Source organism: Stigmatopora argus, chromosome 8, assembly GCF_051989625.1.
Source record: "Stigmatopora argus isolate UIUO_Sarg chromosome 8, RoL_Sarg_1.0, whole genome shotgun sequence".
Taxonomy (NCBI): domain Eukaryota; kingdom Metazoa; phylum Chordata; class Actinopteri; order Syngnathiformes; family Syngnathidae; genus Stigmatopora; species Stigmatopora argus.
The window spans coordinates 19,181,558-19,191,582 of NC_135394.1; the positions used below are offsets into that span (position 1 = coordinate 19,181,558).

At 42.6% G+C, this 10,025-nt stretch overlaps 1 long non-coding RNA gene across 1 annotated transcript; it reads left to right on the top strand.

The window, feature by feature from the left end:
• The first annotated feature begins 787 nt into the window (after positions 1 to 787).
• LOC144079411 (uncharacterized) lies at positions 788 to 2,698 on the top strand. Its single transcript, XR_013301519.1, has 2 exons — positions 788 to 1,632; positions 1,698 to 2,698. It is a non-coding gene; the product is annotated as an uncharacterized LOC144079411 (long non-coding RNA).
• Positions 2,699 to 10,025: the final 7,327 nt, after the last annotated feature.

Below are 10,025 nucleotides of genomic sequence, written 5' to 3' on the forward strand. Positions count from 1 at the left end.
TTCTTCTTCTTCTTCTTCTTCTTCTTCTTCTTCTTGTTCTTCTTCTTCTTCTTCTTCTTCTTCTTCTTCTTCTTCTTCTTCTTCTTCTTCTTCTTCTTCTTCCACATTCTTCGTGTTTCTCTTCTTCGTCTCCTCCTAGCGGTTTGTTGGGAGTTTGCAAACAACTTCACAATGTATCACTACGACTAACCAGAATGGATGATTGATCTTGCAATTTAGTCAAATGACATTGAAAAAGTAATACACAATAATACTATGTATTTATTTGTACCATAAAAAAGACAACAATTGAGAAAAGCATTGATGATAATCCGATTTTATTGTTATTACAACATTAATGATAATAATAATCAGAAGAATCCAAATGACAAGAAAGACAAGGCACGACTAAAACACTACCTTGATAACGCTAAACCTGAAGAAAGTTTGGCTCTGATCCGGATAGTCTCGGTCGGTCACTGGTAGCAGACAAAAACATGATTGTCGATTGCTAATGGTGTCAGGCTTTGAGCCTGACATGCACCCGCGCGTCAGTCACGACTGCCCTTTTCACTATAGAAATATAGACAGTGTCAGTAAGCAATGTACATAGACAGTAGTCAAGGTGAATAATGTGGTTTTATTTGTGTGTTTTTTGTGTGTGTCGGTCTGTTGTGGTGTGGATCTTTCACTCTCACAGTGGAACATTTTTGCTCCGTGTCTAACTTTTCCGCCAGCCCTTATTTTGAAAATGTGCTGCAGTTTCACTCCAAGCCAGCTAGGATGTCCCGAGCAATGTGTTCATAAACATGTGTGTCAGGCCCCAGACGAGATTGGTGGCTGGTTGCGCCCGCCACCCAACCACAGGTCCTGCCTCTAATGCAGGGCTGTCAAAGTCATTTGGCATGGTGGGCCACATACGGCGGCCTAGGGAGATGTCAAGTGGGCCGCACCATTAAAATGATACCATGCTCTGCTATAAATAACCCAAATATCATGTCTTTCCTTTGTTTTGGTGTAAAGAAGCACAAGAACATTAGGAAAATATTGAAATGGAATGAACTATCCTTTCATGAAACACCTCATATTTCCTTAGACAAATGTGCAATTGACTTTTATCATTCACAAATAGGCATTGCAACGGATCCCACTGATTGTACAAAGGCACAAAACTTGAATTGGTACTGAAAAATATAGTCATGCACTTTAAGATTAAAAGAGACTTTTAATGAAAGGAATTTTTAAACCACTTACACATACGCATATAAAATCAAAATGTAATCTTTTTGCGTGCACCTTACAAACTAAGGAGAGTGATTTGAAATGTGTAATGAAGAAAGTTTCTGTCTCAGTGATGCAGCTTGTCTTCTACTCTGATGGAAAGAGTGCGCCCCTTAGCGGATAATCCGTGAATTGCAGGGAATTAAGAATATGAATTCCATGTCTTTGATGCATTTTTTCCACTTTTAAATGATCCTGCGGGCCTGATCGAACCTCCTTGGGGGCCGGTTCCGGCCCGCGGGCCGTAAGTTTGACACCCCTGCCTCTAATGACTCGAGGGCTGCCAGGTGTGAGTCATTAGCCAGTGAGGAGTATTTAAGGCCACCAAGAACAGAACCACACTGCGGGATCGTCTGATCTGCTCACAGTGAGGTACGTACCTGCTTGTATTTTCTCGCCTTCCTTCGTTGATTTAAGACCTCTTGTTTTGCTCCCAGGATTCCGACTACGCTCGGCCTCCACGACCACGGATACGCCTAACGACACGCCGACGCCATCCCGACGCCATCCCCTCTGGTGCCTGGCCTTTCACTTGGATCATTCTAATCAAGATTGGAGAAGCAGACTCCCAGCCCTCGCCTGCTTTGGGCTCTTCCACCCCCGATCATAACAGCACGATCCCGCGGGCGCAGGCCAGGCCCCCTCCGACCCAATTTGGCAGGTGGTGGAACAGCATACCCAAGCTATTGCGTACCTCTGTTCTAAGGTATCGAGCATGGCTGAGACCCCTGGATGACATACGAGCACTACTCAATTCTTTGCCTCATTCACCAAGTGCCCAGCTAACCCCAGCCGCTCCCCTGGTAACACCGATATCGCCGCAACAGGGACCTAAGGCCCCCCCCCCCCCCCCCCCCCTAGGGTGGAGATCTCGGCGCATGCCGGCGCTTCCTGGTTCAATGGCAGTTGGTGTTTGAACCACCGAGGCTCACCCACACCTCGGACCGAGCCAAGATCGCTTACCTGATCGGCTGCCTTCGTGATGAGGCCCTAGCCTGGGCGAGCGCCGAATGGGAGCAAGGCTCCCGCATTTGTACCTCCTACGACTTATTGACCGCAGAGATGCGAAAGATCTTCGCCGGGAGGCAGCCGGTGGGCGCTTAAGAGCTCTCAGACAAGGCGTCCGGAGCGTGGCAAAAGACTGGGTCGAATTCCGCATCTTAGCCACCGAGAGTGCCTTTAATGACTCCGCCCTCCCCCCACGACGGCTGAATGTGGAGATGCGGGAGGAGCTGGCGATCCGAGAGGAACCAGGGTCCCTCGACGCGCTCGTGGAATTGGCCATCCGGATCGACAGCCAGCCAACTAGAGAGACAACGAGGGCAGCGGCAGAAATGGCAACTTCTCGTTTAATGAGTGGCTTCTTTTGGAATAATTGTGACAAGTTGGAAATGTCAAAATGAGAGAGATAGAGGCACAATGTCTGCAGTTGTGTGACTTAACAAACAAATCTGGGACCTGTTTGTTTGCCATCAATTGAAAGTCCATGCTTGGACTTGGGCGCCTGCTTCCGGGTTCCCCCGCAGCGGCTGCGCCTCCCCCTCCTGTGGTGACGTCAGAACCCATGCAAATTGGTCGCGCTGGAGCGTCCGAGGAGGAACGCGACCCCCGATCATAACAATGCAGGTGCTGTTGCCTGCCCGCCCGCATGAGCCAAAAGAGGATGAGACAGTTGAATCACGCATCACCTGGAGCAAAGTCACAAGGTCCCCCACGTATTCTTCTTTGACTTGCTCGACCGGGGCCCGTGTGAGCGGCAAAGACAATTTGGTGACGAAGGAAAACTCGTCGGTCGCCACTATGCTCAATTGGGCTGAGCCGTCCAGCGAGGGAGAGTTGGAGGAGAGCAGCAATTCAAGCCTGCGGAAGAAAACAAAAGAGAAAAAGACTTGTTGGGGTGCACATTCCTTAGGAGATGAAACAAAAGGAGGAAAACCTAGGGTACCTGGACTCGCTGGAACTCTGCTCGCTCCCACATTTCCCAAAACACTTCATCAGCGTGTCAGGAAATGACCCGAGGTCACACATGTGTAGTTTATTGCAACACCAGAACAACCGGACATAACCCAACACAACACTCCACTCCGCTCCACTCCTGGCTCCATTGGTTTGATGCAGAGCTGTGTTCAGAGAGGCTGGCTATCTTGCACTTTCAGCCATGTTTGATGAATTGGATCCGGCGGAAGTGGTTTGGCAACTTGAATTTGAAATGAAGGTCTAAGCCAGTGGATTCAAATTCCAATGCTCGACGACATACCTCCTCCTCGGTCCGTGTGCGCCAGTTTGGATTTTAGGTTATTGTTCCTTAAACAATAACCTGAGTTCCGTCTTGTGGCTGGCGTGGAGAGCAGCAAACCTGCGCTGCAACGTCGTCACCATCCTGCGAACCTGCGAACGTCAGATGGCGTCATTTTTCCAGTCCATAGTAGGTCATCAATCAAGCAGGGTTCCCACATTCAGACAAATGACAACTAAAACCACTACTAACCTTCAACGTTTGTTCGACGGTGACCGCAGGCAATCCAGCACGTGCTCTAAGCGGACGCCCACGGTCTCCGTTAGCTGGTGATGTTGTTGCATCACCGTACGCTGCACCACCGACTGATGCCGGATTGGCTCCTTCAAGCGGGTCTGCACCTATGACGTGGTCCCAACAGATGGTTTGTCAACAATCCACAAGATGGCATCAAGCAGGGTTCCCACATTCAGACAAATGACAACTAAAAACACTACTAACCCTCGACGTTTCGTTCGACGGTGACCGCAGGCAATCCTGCACCTGCTCCAAGCGGACGCCCACGGTCGACGTTAGCTGGTCATGTAGTTGCATGACCATACGATGCACCACCGACTGGTGCCGGATTCGCTCCTCCAAGCGGGTCTGCACCTATGACGTGGTCCCAACAGATGGTTTGTCAGCAATCCACAAGATGGCATCGAGCAGGGCCTTACCACAGCAGAGTGCTCAAATTTAGTCCGCAGCTCGTCGCAATGACGGACGGCTCGCTAATGACCAATAGGACATTTGACTCATTCATTTTGTTGTAGCTGTTTCATTTGGATATAGTATTACCACTGTAGGAGTAAAACTATGGTTGTTAACTCGATGACAATGAACAAAAGGTCTACTGTCTGAGTTTGTTCGACGGGACCAGACGGAGTTAAGGAATTAGGGATAGGTGCTAAAACTGCACGTCTAAGACTAGCGATAGCGAACTGGTTTGACTTCTCGATTTCCAGCGCAGACGCGCCAACTCTTCGGTCTTCTCAGAAAGCCTCTAATGGCACATTAGGACATGGACTAGAAACAAAATCTGTTGGAGTAATCATTATTATAAATGTGTTTGCAATGAATATAAAGACTTATAATATACATGCTTACTATATTAATCAATATATTTGCTTATTAGGAGTAGTAATGCTCATCCTAAATGTGTAACTACATTAAACAATATATATATATATATATATGTGTTGATCGCTTTTATGTTAGAGTTAGAATTAATGTGCTTTCAACGAAGACAAACGCTTACTCCAAGGTCGCTCTCCAGGACAGCTGGCTCCAGGCGAGAGATACAAGTTTGCTAGGACATAAACAATACATTGAGTCGTTGCTCCAAGGACTGATTACTGGAAGCTACGCCTCAACCCTTTCCCCAGATGCAAGTTCGCAATGAAGATCTGTGAAGGACGTGTGATGACAAGTAGGCTTTTTGTGTTGTGGTAATGACGACATGGCCTATGTCCGATTATTATTATTATTAATTGTTGTTGGTTCAGCGGATGGCTATCAAGCATATTGTTTTAATTTGTGATGCTAGGTTGACGCTAGGTTTGCTTGATTATGGAATTGTTTTGTTTCTTGCTTACGCAATTGGATCGAGTCGACAACCTTGTAATTGTTTTGATTTGAGGCCTTAAATGGGCAGGACATAATGCCGCTCGCCAGAATAATCTTGACCGGACGAGCGGGAGGATGTATTCTCTTCTTGCAAGAATTAAATGGTGATGTGACTACAGATGCCTTTTTTATTGAAAGCTGAATTGGAAATACCTAAGGATAAACGTACAATTGGATGAACCTAACAAAATCTCATCCTCATCCTCATCCTCATCCTCTGGGCAATGTTAAAGGTTCATTCCAATTTGGTATCTTGACAGTGGACATAAACACCCACCTGTTCTAAATCCTCTTTTGTCTTGTCCAATTGCAGCTCCAGGCTATCATTGTGTGCCTGCACGCATCACCTGGAGCAAAGTCACAAGGTCCACCACGTATTCTTTGACTTGCTCGACCGGGCGGGGCCCGTGTGAGCGTCAAAGACAATTTGGTGAAGCTGCCCAACTCGTCGCTCTCCACTAGGCTCAATTCGGCTGAGCGGTCCAGCGAGGAAGAGTCAAACGACAGCACCAAGTCATGCCTGCGGAAGAAAACAAAAGAGAAAAAGACTTGTTGGGGTGCACATTCCTTAGGAGGAGATGACACAAAAGGAGGAGAAGCTAGGGTACCTGGACTCGCTGGAACTCTGCTCGCTCCCACATTTCCCAAAACACTTCATCAGCCATTCTTGAAGTGACCCGAATCCCATAAGAAGGCCATGTCTCTCTCTCAAACTGCACACAAAAATCAAATAAATGTGTTTTAAAACGACACACGGAATGGAATGGAATGGAATGCAATGCTGGTCAATTCTTCCCAGACAGACCTTTGGAAGTCCTCTTGGCAAAGAATGAGGGAAAACAGGAAAGAATGATCCGTGTCATCGGCTAATCTCACAACGAGATCCTTAAAGCAAAAAGAAAAGGTCAATCAATAGACACATTGCTTACAACTCCCATAAAGCCAACACACATTTTATGTCCAAGAAGAATTCTATTTTTATTTGCAAAATGTTTGAGTCATGATTACAAATAAATAATAATAATGATACAGTACATGGTATTTCCATATGTAACACAAATTTGGCAACAAGACATGGATGGTTTGAGGTTGCATGTATCTGTAATGTCTGTCACTCATTCATTCTCAACTTTGAAGACTTTTCTCATGACACTTATTTAACATGAAGAGAGTAAAGCACAGGATTTTTGATATATTTTTAAAAAAAAAAATGTTGTACTTACGTGTTTTAGAGGAGTACTTGTGCTGGGCTGAAATGCAATGGTGAAGCGGAAAAGTCCTTTTCTGTAAGTATCAAAGACTGTTTTCAGGGTGGATACAGGAATAACTTCTCTCTACTCTCTATCTAAATAGATTGTTGGCTTAAAAATTCAATAGTGCTCTGCGATATAGAAAAGAATCTATTACAATATTATTCCTATTATACATGATATCAAGATGTCATATAGTGTAGTTATACATGTAGTATTTTGAAATTGGCATCGAATTGACCAGCCACAAATGTTAAATGTGTCAGTATTTTGTGTACTCTACTAATACCTTTCTTTGACTAGTGGTTTTGAATTTGAATCCATAAATGAATGGAAAGTGAATGGAAAACATGTCTGCGTTTCACTTTGTTGTGTGAAATGTTTTGTTTGATGTTTGATTAAATCCCTATTCACCTAATGTTCAAATCTATCAATTGGCAATAACACATCCAATTTCAATAAGATTGTACTTACTTCGAAGTGTTACTTTCATGTGTTTCATGTTTGTAGACTAACTGCTTCTACACACATGAAAGTAAGACTTTCCCCAGGGACTATTTGAACGGTTACCGGCCGGCTAATAGCCACCGCCATTACTTAGACACAGAATTCTTAACGGTTAAATAGCCCCGACACAGAATTCTTAACGGCTAAATCGCCCCGACACAGAATTCTTAACGGCTAAATCGCCCCGGGGACTATTTGAACGGTTACCGGTTAATAGCCACCGCCATTACTAATAATCCAAAATCTAAAAGAGATGGACATTAATCACTTTTTAATTCTTTTTGTTTTGTTTTGTTTACGTAAGTGACGACTGAGTTTGTCAAACGGCTGACTGTCCTAAATTGACAGGTCAAAACTTGACTTTCTTTGCTAAAACAACAATAAGGAGCTCAACAAGTAGGCTTTATCCAATTACTATGAAGACCCGAATAATAGTAGGCACTGGAATAATAGTAGGGAGTGGAAAATTCCAAATGAATTAGTAATAATAGTAGGCACCGGAATAATAGTAGGCAGTGGAAAATTCCAAAAATAATGAATATTAGTAGGCACGAGATCATTAGTGTCTAAACAGATTCGATGCATAGAATTAAAGCTATGATGGAATATTTATTATAAAATCATAACAAGGACAATCATTATTATTTTAATCAACAGTTTACTAGTAGCATGAAACAAAATACCGCTAATATGTTTAAATTCCACAATTAACTACAAATTAAAGTCATGATGATCGATGACATAGGCTACTGTAAAGAAATAATCAAGTGTCAAGTAACCCCATTGTACAGTTGGCTGAACAAATGTTTTCCTCTTTGGATCCCATTTCTTTTTTTAATTTAGCCTTCTCCTCAACCTCTTACAGCAGCTCTTTGTATTTTTTCTACCACATCGGCCAATTTCTCTTTCTCCTCTAAAGTGTACTTTTTATATTTTTTCTCCATGCTAATACTAATGCTAGCAAGACAACGGATAATCGTGTTGCAAAGTTGTATTACAGTTGCAAATAATTGCTGCAATGAATTGCGTATAACGTAACTCTCGTATATATTAGGCCTACCAATACATTGTAATGATGTATACGTATTGCAACTCTACCAGTGGCAATTGCACGTTCTTACTAGTACTAGTACGTTAGTAAAAACAGCACGTGTGCTTGACACGTAGAAAGTTAATGACATAGAACAATGTTGCTGCTGCACGGACTTAATTGAGGCAAAAATTAAGAATCGTAGGCACCCGAATAAGAATCGTAGGCATGCGAAAATTTGAGTTGAAAAAATAATCGTAGGCATACGATTATTCGGGTCTTCATAGTACGTACCTTTCGTTGCGGTCTTGACACCTAGCGATGACTTCAAGAAGTTCACTAAAATGGTGGCCATGGGATAAGACAGGCTGCTGGTTAGAAGACATTGTGGGGAGCAACTAAGTACGTAGTTCAATCTCCACGGCAGCATTGAATGCCGGTGGAATGCCGGTTGATATTGTATCAACCGGCATTCCACCGTGTATTTTTTCTTCTTCTTCTTCTTCTTCTTCTTCTTCTTTTGAAGTTGGAGGGGAGGTACGGCAGTTCATTCGCCGCCACCCAAGATGGCCCGAGGACGGCCATCTTGGTACAGATCGCCTGAGGGCGGCCATCTTGGTAGGGGCCACCTTCCCATCCATTTCAATGCATTGATGTTCAAACAGTGGCGGGCCGTCAGGGCCTTCAAGGCCTTCTCTGCTGGCCTAAGAAATATCTGAATCATATTCTATTTTGTCCATCGATACGTACTTATTATTCCAAATGGTCTGTTAGCTTCCTTTCATTTCTTTTCCCCCTGGTTGCACTGCTTCCAGATGTGTCTTTTCATATTGAAGCATTTAACCAATCACATTTCAGCCATGATTTGTTGCCAGATCAGATCTGCCTCAAAGCCTGCACAATCAGTTCTTGGGGGCTCTGCTGCATTCAACTAGACAGTTGCTTTTAACCAATCAGATTTCGAGTTGGCAACCCCACAATGATTTTTCATAGGCATTAGCATTTTGCTGGCTGGGACATGTCATTGCTTTCACAAACTATGATTGGCTAGTAGGCGGGCCAAAGCAGTACCGAGGCAGCCGAGATCGCAAACTCCACCCACTATGGCCTGGCCGACAGAAACAAAAACAAATTTCAGTCAATAAATGCTGCTAGGAAGTGGATTTTACCTCATTTTAGTGAGATTTTTTGTCATTTCACGTATGGACGTATCGACGTTCATCGTTGTCTTTTTACCGGGGAAATGATACTCCGGGCCCGATTCTGATGTCTAAAAAGCTCCAGTATTTGTATTTAATCAATAAATGCTGTTTTCGGCTGGTTTTACCCCATTTTCGGGCAATGTTTGCCCGTACGCCATTGACGTTCATCGCTGTCTTTTCCCGGGAAAATCACCCCCTGGCCTGGTTTTAATGTCTGAAAAGCTCCAGTATTTGTATTTAATCATGAAATGCTGCTAGGAAGTGGATTTTACCCCATTTTTGTGCATTCATTTATTGATTATTTTTTATGTGTCGCAGCTGTAGCTGCAGTAGAGGTTTTATAGGCATAAAATCGTTTTTGAGGGTTGGATTGATACGTTGAAGGCGCTACCAGAAAATGCACCGCCCGCCACTGATATATATATATATATATATATATATATATATATATATTATATATATATATATATGTATATGTATATATATATATGTATATGTATATATATATATATATATATATATATACATATATATATAGAGAGAGAATATTTCCTTTTTGTACTTAAGAAAATGAAAAATCGAATATTTATTGTTCAGATTTTTATATTTATGATAATATATAATAATAATCGGACATAGGTAATATGTCATACTATATATAATAATATATGTAATATATAATAATATATGTAATATATAATATATATATGTATAATATATATATATAATATATTATATATTACATATTACATATATTATTATATATAGTATGATATATTACCTATGTCCGTTTATTATTATATATTATCATAAATATAAAAATCTGAACAATAAATATTCAATTTTTCCTTTTCTTAAGTACAAAAAGGAAATAT